This window comes from Lycorma delicatula, chromosome 3 (genome assembly GCF_047948215.1).
Source record: "Lycorma delicatula isolate Av1 chromosome 3, ASM4794821v1, whole genome shotgun sequence".
Classification (NCBI taxonomy): domain Eukaryota; kingdom Metazoa; phylum Arthropoda; class Insecta; order Hemiptera; family Fulgoridae; genus Lycorma; species Lycorma delicatula.
This window is the reverse complement of record NC_134457.1, coordinates 102,761,061-102,780,482: the sequence shown is the minus strand read 5'-3', so window position 1 is coordinate 102,780,482 and position 19,422 is coordinate 102,761,061.

Sequence of the window (19,422 nt, the reverse complement as noted above, 5' to 3'; positions counted from 1 at the left end):
GATACACGAATTGGAGACTATAATATTGAGGAAGTAACAGTATTAAAATATCTTGGAGTCATCTTACAGAAAAACTGCAGATTTACTGAGCAGGTACTAAGTGTCTGTCAGAGTGCGGAGAAACTGACTAAATACCTAATTATAATTTTGTCAAAGCAGAGCGCTCCTCGGGCATCAAAAAAAAGAGCGACAACCGTAGTGTCAACAATGATGTATGCCGTGCCGGCATGGAGTTGTGCTCTCACTATTAGCAGAAATAGAGACAGGTTGAAGAGAGCACACAGGGGGATACTACTGGGAGTAGTATCTGCCTATAGAACTGTTTCTTACGAGGCCCTCTGTGTGCTCTCGGGAATGTTACCGATTGACGTTATCGCCAGATATAGAACTGACAGGTTTTTAGGGAGAGCAGAAAATGAAGTCAGGGAAAACATACATAGAATCTGGCAGGAGAGATGGGCGGAGGCTGGAGTGGCTGGATGGACAAGAACCTTAATTCTATCATTCCACAGGATGGATAAACAGGCGGCATGGAGAAACTGACTATTGGATCACCCAGTTCCTGACGGGACATGGGTGTTTTAATGGTTATCTCCATAAGGTGGGAAGAAGGAATCAACCCACGTGCATGTACTGCGAACAGGACGATGATTCTGAGCATACGTTTTTAGTATGTAATAAATGGATAAAACTCACGACGCGGGTATTCATGGAAAAACGCCGAAGGAAACCATGGATTTCATGCTCAGCAGTAAGGAGAACTGGAGGAAGGTCGCTGATTATATAAAGACAGTACTAAAACAGAAGAATGAAGATGAAAGAAGTATGGGTTTCTAGTATGTTAGGTTGTGTGGATAGCCTCAGCGGTGAGAGCCAGCATGCTTAGGTGTGCTGGTTTCAATGATCCGCTGAGGACTCCTTGGGATGTGCTGTAGGGATAAGAGAGTATTATGAAAGTTCCGGGGATCACATCACGACTTGTAGGTACGATGTGGTTTCATAGAGGACATAATAGAGAACAAAAAATCTCAAAAGAGCCACCGGTAGGCCTGACCTGCCATGCGCGTATATAGCCGGTAGGCGGGGAGAGCCTATTAGAGTAACGGACACCCCCCCGGGGTGGCGTAAGACCATCAAGTCGGTCCGGCCCAGGGGAGTAGAGAAAAAAAAAAAAAAGGATGAACGAGGATGATATTACGTATGAGTGTAAATGAAGTGAAGTCTTTTACAGTCTCAGTTCGACCATTCCTGAGATGTGTGGTTAATTGAAACCCAACCACCAAAGAACACCGGTATCCACGATCTAGTATACAAATCCGTATAAAAACAACTGACTTTACTAGGACTTGAACGATTGAACCCTCAACTTCCAAATCAGCTGAATTGGGAAGACGCGTTCACCACTAGACCAACCCGGTGAGTTAATTTTACGAGGCTTGATCTAGAATAAGTTCACGCAGCAGCCTATTGATTCTAGCACCATAAATAAAAGTTACCAAAATTTTTATTAAATGCCACAACGGGGATTTAATGATAATGTAAAAACAATATTCTTGATAAAATGATTGTTATTTATAAATAAATAAGTTTACTTTAAAAAATATATTGCGGATTAAGCCGCATTGATATCGCTGGCGAAGCCGCGACGGTGTAACGCTATTATATATAAGATAATAATCACCAGTTAAATATAGCATATATTAAATAGTATTGTACTACCTTCTTTCATTTATCAAATATTAAATAGATTATAATATTCCGTATATAATTTAAAATACTTATTACAATCAAAAAGTAAAAAAATTGCTAAATTAGTGATTAAACGAAGAAAACTATAAATTAAAAAAATAGAACGAGTAAGGTTTGAAAGTATTATTTAATTTTTCCCCAGGTATACTATTCTTTAAATAAGATTAGTTTTAATTCCACTCTGTTAGTGCAGCAAGAGGAATTCTAGTGATGCTGCGCTTGATGGTTGACTTTTTTATTAAATTTCTACTTGAAAACTCTCGCCACTCCAATCCCTCTTCTCCTCCTTGCATCTTTATCTCTAAAACTTCCTGAATTCATTTCTTTAGCTCCGTTTAATTTTAGAGAATGTCCAACGTTATTTTCCACTAATAAATTGAATTAACTTGAAATGGCCAAAAAATAAATAACTTATAAAAATATGTTTTTTATATCTAAATCTGTAAAATTATGTATTCTTAAAACTATATATTAACAGTAATACTTACAACGCAAAATGTTACGTTATGGGAAAATAAATTAAGTGCCATAAATGAAATTTTTTGCCCTAACTTTCAGCACACTCGAATTAATGTTTTATTATTTAAGGCTAAAGTGATTCGCTACATCAATATTTACTCAATTAATAAATTGTATTATAAACTAATAATGTATTCTTAACTAATGCTTTCATCTGTTATTAACAGTTTAAATAACGAACATTTTCTAACCACTTAATAATGGTAATTAACTAGAAAAACCTAATAGATATTAAAAAGTCAGTAATATTTTCTGACTTCTGTATTTTCATAAATTTTCTGATTTCATTACTTAAGGTAATGTCTGCTGTTGAAAATTTGTTTTGGCTTGTTGAATTACTCAACATAAAAGCTTACATAGAATCTTGTACCTGGGAATATGGAAATCGAATTTTTTTGCGTAGGAGAAATACCATGGATTCAAACTCGGTATCCCCAGATGAAAGGCTTTTCAGACTTTAACTTAAATAAAAACTAAATAATTAAATAATAAATAATAATAATAATAATAATAATAATAATAATAATAATAATAATAATAATAATATAATAATATAATAATATAATAATAATATATAATAATAATAATAATAATAATAATAAATTAATTAAATAATTAAATTTAAATTAAATAATAACTTAAATAAAAATTTATCATTTTATTATTTAAATTTTGAGTGATCTTAAAATAAAATAAAACTAATCATCCCCAGATGAAAGGCTTTTCAGCCTTTCATCTGGGGATACCGAGATTCACTATGCCACTTAGATCGGCAAAATTTGATTTATTATATTAATTTATTTTTAAATTCCTTTATGTTAATAAAGGAATTCTATTGCAATATAATTATATAAAAATTTTAATTCTATTATATGCAATTCTATCTCTAATTTCATTTTCTATAATTGTATTAAGTAATTCTACTGCCGGCAGGTGGGGTGGCTCATTAGAGTCACAAGGACACTTCCCTGGGCTGAATAATACTTTATTATTAATCGGCCCAGGGGAGCAGGAGAACAAACAAACAAAAAAAGTCATTCTTAAAGCCGTTCATTCTTTTTACTTATGCAATTCTTAAATAATGTATGCCTCTTGGATATTTATAAAAGATTGCATTCATCATGGAAAGTATACATTAATTTATTGACACTTCGTTCTGTTCTGATCTCATAATCGCTTTACGATGTGCAAAGCCACTGAAAAAAAATACAAAAATGACATTCATAGTTATTTTCTTTATAAATAATGATGTTAATTATACAGTAATTGCATGTAGTAAAAAAAACTGACCGTTTCACAGTGAGTTAAATAATACCAGAATTTCGGTAGAACTTGCCATAGCAAAAGTAATATCAGTTCCGAAAAGAAACCTACGGAAAACATTTAATTCTCATTTAACCGATTAGACGATATGACATGGGATGTTCCTTTTTAACAACTATGACGTTTCCAGAAATGTAAAAGTCTCATGATGATTTGTAACCTAATGGCTCAAAATTATTTATGAATGTGGTTTCTTATTACATGTTACATAACTTAAATAAAAATTTATCATTTTATTATTTAAATTTTGAGTGATCTTAAAATAAAATAAAACTTAAGAGATAAGGCGGTTAAATTTTCCTTAAAATTTGTGTATTACTCGTAAATATTAAGAAAGTGATAAAATAAAACGTTTAGAGGTAATAAAATTTTTCATACCGGATTTATCTAATAACAGCTGGCGGCTGTATATTAATTCAATAGTATTTTATTCTGTTATAGTTAAACGTTAAATTTTGTAGTCTAATATTATTACAATTACTGTTATTTACCATCTTCGTCCATCCTAGATTTTACATAAAATTTAATTAGGAAAATTCATCTGAATTTGTAAAATTGATATGTTCATTTTCCCTGTAAACAATGAAATTTTTATTTAAAATACGGTAAGAGAATTTTTTCTCGGATCATCCTATTTTTCATGGCTTCATTTAGGTTGCCGATACTTTGACAAAGAGGTTTAAACTCAGTGCCTATCTAATATAATTACATCATTCAGTATTATAAGTACTATAAATAATTCTTGATGAATTTTTTTATTTCTTCATTTATTCCCTTCTAATGTTGCTCAGATATGCAATCATTATTTCTATAAATATTGCATGAAAAAAATTCAAAGCTTTGTTTGAAATAGTGTTTAAGACTTAGTTAACGAAAAAATTGTTGTTACAAATATAACACCTGTCTGCAGGTTGGTGAAACACCAAAAATTTCTTTTTTTTTTCTCAACAACAATTATAATTACAATCGACTCTCCTGCGGAGCCATAAGTAACTTTCCCGACAAAAACACGTGATAAGAAATTCTTTAAGGTCTTTAAATGAAATTTCAAGCTCAGTCATAAATCACAAACCAATAATTTCGGCAACATATAGTCCACAAACATTAATAACAAATGAAAAAAGGATAAGAAACAGAAGTAACAATAAATTAGTTACGACACCACTAAACTTGACGGTGTTAGATTCTAAACTGTTATGCAGACCCTAAGTCGAGTACATGGGCTCGTTTCAACCGTCGGACGTCTCTGCTGTTATCGAGTAGATTAATTGTAAAGTGGTTTACATGATTCTGAAGCCTCTGCAGGTATTTGACATTGCGCTGTTTTGCAATCTCACGAACAGACGGGAGCTCCAGATAATTCTGAATCTCATCATTCCGCGTGAACCACGGAGCTTCGGCAATTACCCTCGCTACTTTGTTCTGAAATCGTTCTATAATTTCCACATTACTAGTACTAGCCGTTCCACACAATTCCACACCGTACGTCCAGATTGGGTGCAGGATAGTCTTGTAAATTAAGATCTTGTTTGATAACGTGAGGCCTGAGTTCCTCCGTAGCAGCCAATGAAGTTCCCTGTACCTTGCGATACTTTCCTCTTCATCTTCACGTGACACTTCCAGGTTAAACGCCGATCCAGGTAAAGTCCCAGATACCGCACCGTCTCCGTTTGTGGGATCAAAACACCATCGAAGTACACAGCGAGACAGTCACCTCTCCGCATGGCAAATGTGACGTGCCTCGACTTACCCTGATTAACCGTAACCTTCTACTTTTTCTGCCACACGCACATACGATCCAGCCCCATTTGTAGGGGTCTGCGAGGCTAGGCCAGGGTTTTCGTTAAGGTTTTGTTACACCTTCATTTTGTTTTTTTGAGGTACAATCTATACTTTCGCTATTTGGTCGTACTTTACGACACAAATTTCTCGTTCGACAAATATCACAATTATCTTTGTGAAGTGAACATCTTTTTATGAACATTTCGGCATTATGTTTGTTTTTTTTAGTAAATTAAAATTTTTTGTTTTTTTTTAATTTTATTAATTAAAACAAAGAAAAACTATAAATTTTCTTTGTTATTTTAGTGTAAATTTTTAGAAAATTGTTTTTATTGAACATTTATAAAGAAAATTGTAACTCGTTTAAAAAAATTTTGATTTTCAACGCGAATTGTTTTACTAAAAATAACTTTAAATTTCAACTTTAATTTTTATCTTAAACGCAAAATGTTTACTGAAAATTTACTTAAAAACTAAAGTATTATGTAATAAATTAAGTTTTCATTTTCATAATAACACAAATGAATCAATATCTTAACAATCTAAATAATTTTGTCAAGCAAATATGTTGTTTATACATCTGTTTTATAATAAAAGAAAAACAAAAGTTTTTTTCATATAAACAAGTGATTTTCCTGCATACTCATCACTATACCCCCACCATACTTCCACCACCACCCTCACAACCACCACCCATCATTCATTCATTGCCTTCTACGATCACACTCTAATATAACCTAAATTTGCTCCGTCATCTTGGAATTTGCTTTTTTCCCTGTGGCAAATTCCTTTTTCTCTCGTCCTGTTGGACCGGGAGATTTGAAATTCCACAGAGTAGCGATTGTATATATTTTTTTCGCTGTAAATATTAATTATTTATTTCAAAGGTTGGTAGCACATCAGCTGTGGATGTGACGTCATATGTGAGCGGTAGAACTCAATAAATAAAAAACTACGGAAGGCAGCTGACTGACACCTTAAACCAATCGGCTACAGCATCTCCCTTAGATATCGAGTGAAAATTGCTCGACATAAGTCGCGCGCAAGAGTACCTAAAGCCATCTTGTAACGTCACAACCCGCTCCAAATTTTTTTTTTTTTAATTTGTCATAAATGTGTGTGTAAATAAGTGTAAAGTCTACCACATGTGCAACAGCTGGTCGGTTACAACAAAGTTAATGTAAAAACAATTATTTATGTAATATTATATGTAAAAATAAACCAGGGAAATAAACCTTCAGGAAGATCCTGGTCGTATTGGTTGTTGTACCGGGAGTCATCGTCGCGTCGAGACTCGTAAACCAGGAGGCGGTTTATGCGCAAACGTGCGCTTGCGTGCTTTGGCGAGGCGACGCGGATATTTACTGTGCAAAGTTTGGCGCGCGACTGATGAACAATTGTTGAAGTTGTGCGCAAACGTGCCACACCCTGGTCATCAATCACAGCACTTGAATTCGAATCAGCGCATGCGCACTAGCCGGTCCGTTCCATCACTCGCTCATTCCCCCCACCCTGTTAATTTTTCTGCAATTAATATTAATGATTTCTTCATTTAACACTAATCACAAAAAATTGTGTTCATGAAATCTGATCACCTGTCTTTCAATTTATGTTTTACAAATAAGTTTTAATCTATATATATTTACCTATAATTTAGAATTTATTCTCGAAATTTTTGCCAATATTTACAGCAACTTCCTCTTTTAAAATATACTAGGGTGTCAAGTATTTTTTTAGTGTTTCATTTATGTAATACGGAAAAAGGAATATTTTATTAAATGTACGAGTTTCAGCCTTTTTATCATCTTCAGTGTGAAGTAAATCAATTTATTACCTAAAACCTGAAAACAATAATTCTTGTTGGATAATGAAGTAAAAAAAATACACGTTCCGTTTTTTTAAAGAAGTAATATTAGTTACGATCTAAAATAGCCTAGTAAAGTAACAGGAAATACGAACCATGTTAACTTAAATGTATAAATATATATATATATATATATATATATATATATATATATATATATATATATATATATATATATATATATATATATATATATATATATTATTTCTAATTAAAAGTTTACTGGTTTTATTACAATTTCTCATAAATAGTATCACATCACAACCTAACTTAGTTAATATTCTCAAAATAATATTTTTTACGTAATATTCATTTCTTTACGTTTTATTTATTCATTCCCTCTCTTTCTATTACGAACTCCTTAATTTGCATGGATTAATCATTTAGTAGCCACCTAATCGGTTTGTTTAAATTAAAAATTTTACTTGTTTAAATGATATTATATTTGAGAACTCTGAACATTTACACATACGTTTTTATATTAGCGTAATTCAAGCAATTTAAATTTTTGGTTTTCAGAACCATTTTCACCTCCAAAAAAAATCTTAGTAAATTTGTAAATCGTAATCTTAAACGAAAATCTGTTTATTATATCCCTTTTATAGGATATTTATTGTCCAAAATTTCAGTAAATATTTCTGTAAATCACTACTTGTTACAAAATAAAGGAAAAGTAACAGTACTATTACGTCAAAGTAAATTCATTTACTTTGTTAATTATTGAGTAGATAATATTGCTGATTAACGGATTATTAGATTTTGAAGAAAATGGTACGCGTAAAGGAAAGGCAAGAAGGAAGAATAGATGCATAATAAACAGAGATCACAGCCTCCTTCCTTTTGGAAACCCACCCACTCAATTTACCATAACCTTAGCAAGGAGCTGAACATATTGTGTGGTAGAATTTCTCCCACCTTCACCACAACTTTCCACCTTTTCTTACTATACGTGATACCTTCTTGTTCTACCCATAACCATAAACCCCAGTAGGGCTAAATGCGGCCCACCTCGTTACCCTAATAAGCAGTCCTTACATATCTCTTCTGTACACTCTCTTGCTAGTAAACTTCTTAATAATATCACTACTATTACAACAGTAAACAAATCGGATTAATTTTAGTTGCTAAAAATGACAAAAAATTAAAAAATTAGTCATATGCCATGAAAAGATAATCTAATTAGTTTAAAAAAAGACGTGTACTTTTCAAAAGAGAATCACTCGATTTTTTTTCGCTACAGTTGTTTGTGTTAATATAAATCTCTGTAAAAGTAATGTTGAAATAATGGAAAGGTTTTATTCAAAATCATTCTGAGTTAGAGATTTTATATTTAGACTAAATTAACTATATTTTTACACACACTATTATCCTACTAAACTTCAATACCGTCTTGGTCTATCAGCAGGAATTTCCGGATTTAAGTTTCAGTCAGGTGTGATATTTAAAAAACCTCATTTCCATCCATTAAAAAATATTGGAAATGAGCCTGTTGTACGTGCATAATTAACTACACGTTTAAACCTCAGTTTTACTTTTTAAGTACTTATATTTTGCGAATAAAAAAAAGCACTATATTTTTTATTAATCCAGAAAACTGGTATTAATGAATCTTCTTCTTTTTTCAGTTCAGCGTTTAAATAAACAATGATTTGAAAAACATGCTTTTTACATTTAATTCTTTTGAAATTTGCATGTATTTTTTTTAACAGTTGTTACTTAACTGAATTCGGTGTAAAATACAATTTCCTGGAAAGATATATGAAATATTAAAATTTATGCGAATAAAATATAAAACTGAGATGAGATATCAAAACATTATTTATTATCTTTTTAAAAATAATATTTTATATTACTTTGCAAACACGTTTTAGTGTTAAGTATTCGCTTGTGTTTGCACTTTCTAAGTTTCCCAATAGCAAGTAAAACGATTTATAAAAAGTTTAAATCTTAGATGCGACCTAGTTATTTGTAAGTTACGTTCAATTTTCTAGATTTTCAGAAATATAAAAATATCTTAACTCAAGAAATTTCAAAGCTTTTATCGTAATATTAAATATAAATTTAACTTAAAAAAAAAATTCTTTATTGGAAAAATATTTAACAAATATCGCTAAAATAATATGATTGCAGTAAACGCAATTTTTGTTTAACTTCCTACCAATAAATGTGAGTATAGAGGTCACATTAAATAAATATTCGTGAAAGGGTTAGTGGCATACGTTTACGTAAGTAAAAAAGTAAAGTTTTTTTTTTTGTTAGTTATATTAAAAAAATGCCACTCCGATTATTGCAACTAATAATATAATAATATATTTTTCGTGTTTAAAAAGGGAGTTAAGAAGAGAGACCTCCCGTTTAGGTTGGAAAGGCAAGTTGAATAAAGGTTAAGTACCTTTCATATTTTTTTCCATTGATATTTCACTGAAATTAATTATAAAAAATTTAATTAGAAAATTTATCTTAATTGAGTTCCTGATATGGTTTTAACAGAACAAACAAAAAACGTTGTATAAGTAAAAAGAAAAGTTTTATTTTGTTTTTTATTATATTAAATAATATAATTCAGTTCAAGTATTAACACATTAAACCGGGCTGAAATGTTTTTCAGTATTTCAGTTAATCTGGATCACTATGGGTCATTTTTAAGAAATTTATATTAAAAAATCACAAACAGAAATTTAAAAGTACTAATTATATTTATAACCTAACAATTTTGCAATTTATATTTTAACGGATAGTATATAATGACTAATTTAAAAATTTAGACCATCCTCTGTTGTAATGGATTTGGTTAAACTATTTTAACCAAATCTTCTTTTATTCTTTATTATTGTACAGAATAAAAGAATTCTGTATAATTGTAATTTCCGTAACTATTCCAATAAAAAATTTAATTAACAAAAAACATTGTAATGATAAATAGTAGTCGCATAATGAAGAAATGTTCTATTTGTTCCTAGAGATTTTTGTACGAGTAGAATTTTTATTTAAATTTTTTTTATATTTAAATTCTTACCTTGTTGATTAAAAATGAAATAAAATGAATATTATAAAACTGCTTTAACTATTAATATAGACAAATTTTTAACTGAATTTAAGTTCAATAATATTTGAAGAGTGCAAGTAAGCCAGAAATAAATTTATCATTTTCAAAATATAATCTTGAAACCTTCACTTATTTGAATACTAAATATGAATGAAATTCTGAAGGAGAAAAGGTATTATATACCGGCTTTGTTTTAGTTTAAAATGTTAGACTTTGTTTTAAATTGTTAGTAGAGAGAGGGGCTTAATTTTTCTTATTGCTCTACCAATAGGTTTGTTGTATTTTACTTTTGAATATTTTATGATCAATCACTGTAATAAATTATTGGTGTTACTTCCTCTCTTATTAGCAGGAAATAAATTACCTTAATTCCAAATAACAACAAAACCAAGAAAAACTTTTATTATAGAATTTTTAGTTTGTTACAATAAGCAACTTTATTTCGTAACTGAAATTTTCAGTGAAAATTATGATATTTGTACATGGAAAAGATAGCTGTAAGAGAATCAATATTAAACGGCTAATAATATTCTTTTTGTACATTTTTAATGCGTTTTAGAATGAATAATATCAGTTACGCTAAAATGTATAAAATAATGATATTTTAATTTACTTTTTCTTAAGGTTCTGAGGAGAACTCTAATAGTATTTTGAAACTGCATAAAGAAATAGAAAATTAATAAAACTAGCTCACCCCTTAATTTCTTATCATTACTCTGACGCTTAAAACTCATCAGAATCGACATAATGCAACTACTTAATTTTATATTAACAAATCTACTTTGTGGTGGATGGCTAGAAAACTTTATCAAAATAATGAATTATACCTGATAATTCATCTCTATGGGACTACTTTTAAAAACTACTTAATTAAAAATTAAATAAAAATATAAATTAATGATTTTATTTCGCTATCCTAAACATATATAATATCAAAAAAGGATACGTGTGTTATATACTATTTTCAGAAAATCTCTGATTAAATCTCTTGACGATTAGTCTAAACCTGAGATTAGGCTTTTCATTTAATCCTACTGAACAAAGAACACAGGTAATATGAACATTTAAAACCACTTAACGGTTGGTTACTAAAGCTTTACTGGATTATCTTTTGTAGGATCCTCTTTTAGAATATTTTCACTATGTTCTCTACTACCTTAGAAAATCCGAGAACGTACCGTTCATACAATGTAAAGCCAATTACCCAAAGGACCCATTATGTATTTCTGTTATATATCTATCTAACCAGTCCGGTGGATATACAAAAATTTCATTTTACCTTTAAGAATTTTATTTTAATAAATTTCTTTTTTATGACATTTTTATAGTAATAATAATTGTGTGAAATTAATAAAATCATGATTATTTTTTATTCATATTTTGTTTTGGTTGTATGTTCCAACAGGGAATCATAGGGAAAGTATCTGCCCGTAAAATTCTTTTAACTGTATTTTAATCTGGGACAAGAAAAACTGGTAAAAAATTGGCATAAAACCTACCTATGATATTTTATGTATTCTAAGTAATGCATTTAATTTTTTATTTATTATAGATCTAATTAAACTACATTTTGAAAAATACATCGGCAAAATTACTCATCAAAAAAACATTATAATGTATAATTTTATTGAGATGTAGACTGTAGTTTTATAAAATTTATTTATTTACAAAATACAAGAAGCTATATGGTAAATTAACGGTTCAAATAAATAACAAATAAATAAAAAATTAAAGTTAATGGAATTTCTTGTCAAGAAGTAAAAAAAAACCTTATAGATTTATACATTTTCAATTCAACGATCGGTAATAGAAATAACCCATAAAAATACAGACGGAACTCCGTACTGTGGTCTGAGTTTCATGATTTCTTTTCAATGACAATTTATAGTGTCAACAAAACCATTGTAGAGAGTTGTCCTTTCAGCTACATTATATAAATCAAAACTTGGCTAAGGTCAATGGAATAGATGAAGTATATTGGCTTTTTTATCAATATACCCAATAAAGCACAACGATCTGTAGAATACGTATATGTATAAACACACGTATAGAGTACGATATGACATAACACATAAATATATCAGCATTAAAGATGTATATTTCTTTGTAAGACATGGCGTAAAAAATTTTAAGAAAGTTTTTTATATCTTTTATTATTTTTGTCAATGTTAATACTTCTGAAACCACTTGGAAAATTATCGATTTTAATTCAAATTTCTGTCATCTCAAAAAATAGTTTAATAAAACAACTAATTGCTCTCGCTGTTTTAGTCTTATCATTAAACAGTAATGTTATATATTTTAAATAATCGGCTAAAAATTTATTCCATTTAGAACATGTCTCAATCTTCACGCCTTTCCTATCCAACCAAAGGAAAAATGAGTGTTCGAAAGATATTTCCATTCCGTCCAGACGTTCTACTAAACAGATCGGGCTGATTGTTTTTTTATTCTGTTCGGAATAACCAGGAGATATGTCATAAATTATCGACAGAGCTTCAAAGTGATTTTCTGTGAGTAATAACCTCGGTATCCTCTGTGAGTAATTATGCAATAAATGAGGATTTTTGGTAGAATTCTCAGAGGAGACTCAAATTAAGGGTCCGATGTCGATTGATCTGAAGTTATTCCAAAGAGAATAAAAAAAAAAAACCACCGTCCAGTTCAGTTTTAGCGTTAGATAGTTTTAGCGCAAGTTTCATAATTATGTAATACACCATCTTTTTAGTGGATGAATGGCAATAGCATGGCTATTTAATTATTAAAGAATTTTCTATGCAGTATCATATTTTTAGGTCAAGTGACCAGTTTAAAAGAAAAATTGGCAAGTAATAAAAAAACTCTATTTCAAAGAACAGAAAAATAATGTAACTTTCATAATAAAACAAAAAAAAAAAATAAATAAATAGTTAGTCTATTTGTAAATATGACTAACGTTTATTTTTAAATATTTAGATTAGTTTGCCATGTACTCCTATATTTTTTATTTTACATGCAGTTCTTTATGAATTTTAATTTTGAAATAAAAATTACAAGATAGTGACGTTCAAGAGAAAAAATGCTTTGCCAAGTTTTGGAACTTATTATAAACAAAAGAACGATCTAATTTTTATCTTAAATAACATTTCAATCGAAAGAATACTCCTTTCTATTTTAACGTAAAAAAAAATTGTAATTTGTAGAACTTAAATACTACTTCCTAGACTCAAAATTACAAAGATATCGAATTAATTTATTAACATTAACGGAAAATAAAATTTCATATTTTATATAAATTTCATCAATTTAATAATGAATAAAGAATTTTGTAGTCTTTAATTATTTAAAAAATTTAAATCAAAATTATTTTGACGAAATACTACAAGAAAGAAAACATTTTATTTTGGCTTTTGGTTCATCATAGGTAATTTATTTTTGAATTGTGAAATTCAGTTATTTTCAACTGACATAACATATTACTAAAATTAGGATTTCTTCAATGATACTTTTGTTTTAAAAATAAATGGTTTTTTAGTTAACATTAAAATAAAACAGACCAATCTAAAAGTTAAAATTTCTTCCGATTTTTTTGTATGTTTAATGAACGGTTTTAGTTACTATTAAAACAGATATCGAGAAGTTTTAAAAGTTATAAAAAATTTCTTTAATAAAATTTTTTCACGTAATGACGGTATTTATAACTATTAAATTCTTTTAATAAAGCTCCTTAGAAAAACTAAACTTATTTACATTGGAATATTCTGTTGAATATTCGTTGTCGTACTTACACACTTCCTTTTTAGTGTTTTATTTAACTTTCAAGGTAATATATTTTTATTAGATGGATAGAACAACGTTATACCTTACTCTGTTTATACAATCCTACAATCTTGTTTATAAATCTTTATACAATCTTACTCTGTTCTGAATTTTTATTGTAACTTAATATTTATTTTAGTTAAGTCATCACGAATTGTGGAAAATCCTACAACAAGTACTTAGTTTCAGGATTTTTTATTAATACAATTTAAAATCACTTAACATCGGTGAAAAATTATATGAAAGCTAATATATCAGTGTATATTAAAAAATAAAGAATTTCATTCGGATAAGATTTTTACTTTTTTTTGAGTCTCTCAACATTAGGACCATTTAAAAATGTATGGCTATTTTTCGCCCGTAAAGAGAAGATAATTTTTGCATTTAACTTTCTGTTTCAACAGTATTATATATAATAATATTATTTCATTTTATATTTAAGTAACCCATCAATCTGGTCTAGTGGTTCATTGGTCGTCGCAAATCACAGTTGTTTAACAGCTGATTTTCGAAATCAAAGTTTCTGAGGATCAAATTATAGTAATGATTAGTTGCTTTTATATGAATTTGAATACTAGAAAGTGGATATTTTGGTGGTTGAAATACAATTAAATACACATCTCAGGAATGGTCAGCATGGGTCTGTGCAATACTACACCTCGTTTATTTGTCATACATATCATTCTCATCTCGTTGGACCGTGCGGGCTGTTTATTTTTCTGTAGTCGAACATATTGAAACGTTTACATCAGGAGAAAAAGAATATTTAACTTATCATGGGAAATAAAAATTTTTGGGAAACAAAAAAAGAATATACATTAAAATGGGTTGACATATTTTCCAGTTCTTTTAAAAACAGTACATATATTTCAAGTGAGCCTAAATTAGAATAACAATCAAATATTATTCCAACGTTTTATTTCTTGATGTTTTATGAAACGACTGTCTATTAATGGTTTCCATATTGAAATCGAATATGAAATAATGAAAAACACTTTAAAACGATACTTAGAACTGTGTTGTTAGATTATTCGTACATACGTGCATGCTACTATTTCAGTATGTAGTTCTTTAACGAACTTTTGAAATGAAAAAATTTACTCGATAGAAATCAAGAGAAAACAATACACTTTTATATGTAATCCATCACTAGTCAATGAAATATTTAAATAACTGCTGTATTTTACATCTTGAAAAGTTATTATAAAGTACAAAGTTACATAGTTTCGTACGTAAATTGATCATATACAGTATAATAAATATATAAAGAAAAACCTAATTCTACCGGGAGGAAAACAATTCCTGGAATTTTATTTACAATAAAAAGTTTCTTAAGATTATTTAAGGGGGAATCAATCACAATACATAAATAATTCAGCGTGTATTTTTTTAATAAAAATGACAGAATGGTTTTTTTAATGTAAAGGCTGCATACAAATCAAAATATTCCTTACTAATTAAATTAATTTTACATTAATTTACGACAAAGAAATGGGTTAATTTAATTAATATTGTTTTTACAGCTAATAATATATAGTTGCTATTTTTTTTTTTTTATTTTACGTACCTAAAAAATGCAGTGAAAGTGATCGTTTATATATTTTGCAGAAAATCTACACTGCATACCGATCATACTTTTGTTTAAATATTATGATATAATCAGGAACGGTTCAAAAATAATATTTAGATTTAAATTTTTATTTACTGCATGTAATAGATTTGAATTTAAATAGAAAACATATTTATTTATATATATATAATTATATATTATATAATTATATATATATATACATATTTACCTTTTATTTACATTATATTGCTAAACTGACAACAATTTTATATTTTTGTATGTTTTTCAATTCTAAATATACGGTCATATATTTAACGTACTGTTTAACGACTTTTGCGTAAAAAACTCTCCAAGGAACATTTGTTGAAACAACACGATTGGATTAGAACAATTTTGCCGTTTCTACGTGATCAATACCATTAACAAACCCCAGCGGTGGTGAGGTACATAGAAACCTACTCGTACTGGACTATTCATTCAGTACACACTAATTTAAACCGCTTCGAACACAACCCCATACACTTTCTCTCTTAAATGATCCAAAGCTCCATCACCGGTTTACCTCTATATTCACCATACTATTTCTCTGTTCTCAGAATATAAGGTAAAGTGTTTTCCTGCCATCTATAAATAATACCCAAGTACTCTTCAATATAGAACCTTGTAATTCTCTTTCTTTCTTGATAAAACATAATCATAAGATATTTATCTATTTAAAATATGTGAGGAAATTACATTTAATAATTCAAAAAACGGATTATCAATTAGATAAAAAGTAAAGAAATCTACAAAAAAATAACTTTATTTCGTAAAATATCTAATTCTAAAAACAAATTGTTTACAACACTATTTAAAAATCATTAAAAAAGTTCTATTTAATAAAGATATTTACAACAGTAATTAATCAAAAAACGAAACTCATAAAGGAAAATATAATAGGTCGGAAATTTTTTTTTAGAATAACTTTTTTTTTTTTTTTTTTTGCTCAATAATAATTATAATTACAATCGGCTCTCCTGCGGAGCCATAAGTAAGTTTCTTGACAAAAGCACGTGATAAGGAGGTCCTTAAAGAACCCCCAAAATAAATTATATACAATAAATAGTTGCAAGTAAACTTAAAGTCAAATATGAAATTTCAAGCTCAATCATAAATCACAAACCATTAGTTTCACCACCATATAGTCCACAAAACAAACATTAATAACAAATAAAAAGAAAAAGAAAGAGAAGTAACAAGAAATTAGATACGACACCACTAAACTTGACGGTGTTAGATTCCAGAATAACTGATGTTTTGATTTTTTTATTCATTATTATAAAAGACAAAAATTAAAATAATTATTTCATAAAGTAAACAATTCACCTCCCCGTTAATGTTTAATACATTTTTATGTTGTTATTCCAATTATAGAAAAGATATCAATTTGATCTACAAAAATTATTAAAAAATGTTTAGTATACGAGGTGCGACAATAAAGTAATGAGACTGATGTGAAAAAAATGTTGCTTACCATTTTAGTCATGTTTAGTGTTGGCTCCATCAAAGCAGTTCCCCTCTGCACACACTTATTCCAGCGCTTGTGCCATTGATGGTAACATTTCTGGAACTCATCTTCTGTAATATCCTCCAAGACCCCCGTCACAGCTTTTTGGACATCTTGTATTGTTTGAAAATGGTGTCCCTTGACCGCCATTTTGACTCTTGGAAATATAAAAAAGTCGCACGGAGCGATATCTGGTGAATAAGGTGGCTGTGGTAGTACTAAAATTTGTTTTGAGGTTAAAAATTGCTGTACTGACGTATTGCGTACTGTACGCATTATCGTGATTCAGAATCCAATTATCAGCAATTTTGGCACTGACACGAAGAACTCGTTTACGAAGTCTTTCTAAAATTTCTTTGTAGAAATATCGGTTAACTGTTTGTCCAGGAGGCAACCACTCTTTATGAACAATTCCCTTGGAATCGAAGAAGCACACAAGTATTTCACTTTTGACTTTGACATGCAAGCTTGTTTTGGTCCGGGTGATCCCTTTGAGAACCATTGTGAACTTTGGCGTTTTGTCTCTGGATCGTATTGAAAAAACCAACCTTCATCACCAGTGATAACACGGCTCAACAAATGTGGATTGATTTCCGTTTGCTCTAACACATCGGCTGCCACATTTTCCGTGTTTCTCCCTGTTGTTGTGTGAGATTTTTGGGGACCATTTTTGCACAAATCTTTCTCATACCAAGATCTTCAGTTAATATTAGACGAACCGTTTCTCGATTGATGTTGAGTTCTTCTGCAATCATTTTCACGGGTAATCTTCGATCAGATCGTATGATTTCACGCACCCTGGTCAAGTTGACATCTGTCCGTGAGGTTGATGGTCGTCCACTGCGGTCTTCATCTTCAACATTCGTTCTGCCTTCAGTAAAAATTTTATGCCACCGAAAAACTTGAGCTCTTGACATAATCTGCTCTCCGAAAGCCTTCTGAAGCTTACCATAAGTTGTCGTCGCGTTTTCACCCAATTTAACGAAAAAAGAAATGGCATACCATTGCGCAATATTTTGCGGTTTCATTTCTGTGACGAGAGACACAAACACGTGTTCACTATTTACAGCACAACTCACGACCGAGCAGTTGCATCAATATGCCGCTTGGACTAGAAGTAGCTTATAAACCAAGGTCAAAGATGGTGTGCCTACGCAAGCTGCAGGGTTGCCACATCTTGCAAAAAAAATCCGTCTCATTACTTTATTGTCGCACCTCGTGTGTGATCAAGAGAACAAAGATATCGAAGTAAATAGTGTAAAATCTCAAAAAGTGTAAGATCTAAATTATTACTGCAATGTTATATTTCGAAGAAAACCCGGTTTTTTGGAAAATAATGAAACACTTCTTTTCGGAAATTATTCGTATAATTTATTTATTCATATTAATATAATTACCATTTAATAGATAAATGAAAAAAACATTTTTTTTAAATTTTTTCACAGAATTTAATTAAAAAGTAATGGCTGTTTCAATACATACCTTCCTCAGATATACGTACAGAATACCAAAGCTTAAAACAAGATACAAAGAACAAAGGTAAATACATAAAACCGGTCTCAGAGATAAAGTACAAAAAGTTAAACAGCAACAATAGACTAATGAATACAAATATCAGAATTTGTAATTTATTAATTTTATTATTGGTCTATTTCAGAAAATAAATATGTAAAATATTTACAGTTAGATTCAAAGATTATCGTACAAGTATAATAACGGTGAACTATTCAGGTTTAGTTGATCATTTAAAAGAAGTAAATTAAAATTATTAATTTTATTAATTTCCAATAACTTTAAAAAGTTTCGTTTCAAACCTTTGTTCACAACATGAAGAAGTTTGAAATTATAAGTAAAAACAAGATTTTCATAATTTAAATGACATGCATAATTACAATCACTGTTTTTATTGGAAAAACAAGATTTGTGGTCCAGTGTACGTATTTCAAAAGATCTACTAGTATGTCCAATATAAAGTTATATCAAAAACCATATTAAAATTTGTAAACGCCTGATTTTTTTTCAGTTTTACTTTTGTTATTCTTAATGAATTTACCTAGTGAATTATCAGATTTGAAAGCAATATCTAAATCTTTATTTCCGTAATATTTACGAGTTTTCTCTTTCGGTTTACCTGAATAAGTGATAAAATTTGTTTGTTTTGCGTGAATTATTACTTGAATAAGGATATCTTTTATGAAGTTACTGGACAATTTCTTCGTCTTGCT